This window comes from Narcine bancroftii, chromosome 6, assembly GCF_036971445.1.
Source record: "Narcine bancroftii isolate sNarBan1 chromosome 6, sNarBan1.hap1, whole genome shotgun sequence".
NCBI classification, from domain to species: Eukaryota; Metazoa; Chordata; class Chondrichthyes; order Torpediniformes; family Narcinidae; genus Narcine; species Narcine bancroftii.
In genome coordinates this window covers 206,365,871-206,366,686 of record NC_091474.1, presented here as the reverse complement: position 1 = coordinate 206,366,686, position 816 = coordinate 206,365,871, and positions in this window count along the sequence as shown.

The window sequence follows — 816 nt, the reverse complement described above, 5'->3', positions numbered from 1 at the left end:
GTGAATGCTGAAGTCAGAGAGCAGCAGCAATCATCAAAGACCCACACCTCCCTGCACACGCTCTTCTCGCTGCTGCCATCAGGAAAGAGGTCTAGGTGCCACAAGACTCACACCACCAGGTTCAAGAACAGCTGCTACTCCTCAACAACAAACTCAATCAGAGACTCTTACTTGTGTACTTTATTGATTTTGTTTTCTCAGTATTGCATAATCAGTTTCTTTACATTTGTTTACAGTTCTTTGTATGTTTACTTTTGGAAAAAGAAATCTTAGGGTTGTATGTAATGAAATGTATGTACTCTGACAATAAATCTGAAATGGAGTTTCCATGGACATCCTCTGCCCTAGTTCTGTACATTAGAGAAATCAAGACCCTTTGTATGTTAAGTCATTGGACAAATAATCCAGAGCCTCAGAAACATGATCAAATACAATGACAGCTGTTGGAGAATTTAAAGCCCCTTTTCCAATGGCACTCTGTCCTGGGAATTTACTGGGACAGAGTCCAGTGGAAAAGGAACACTGACTGAACACCGGCGTCAAATGACGCCTCTACCCCTACTCATATCTCTGGCATTTACTGATGCCAGCGTGTTGATAAAACCGGTGGAAAACGGACACGTTAATTAAATAACTTGCTTATCTATGACCTTAAGTGGAGAATATCATGTGACTCCAAACCCATGACCTCACAAAGCTTCCAGGAACATCAATGCCGGTCGGTACATTCCAGATCAGTAACTGTATCTTTGAAAATCTAATTGCATTCGTTTAGCTTTGATCCATCAGATTTCTGAATGGACAATGAACCCCAAC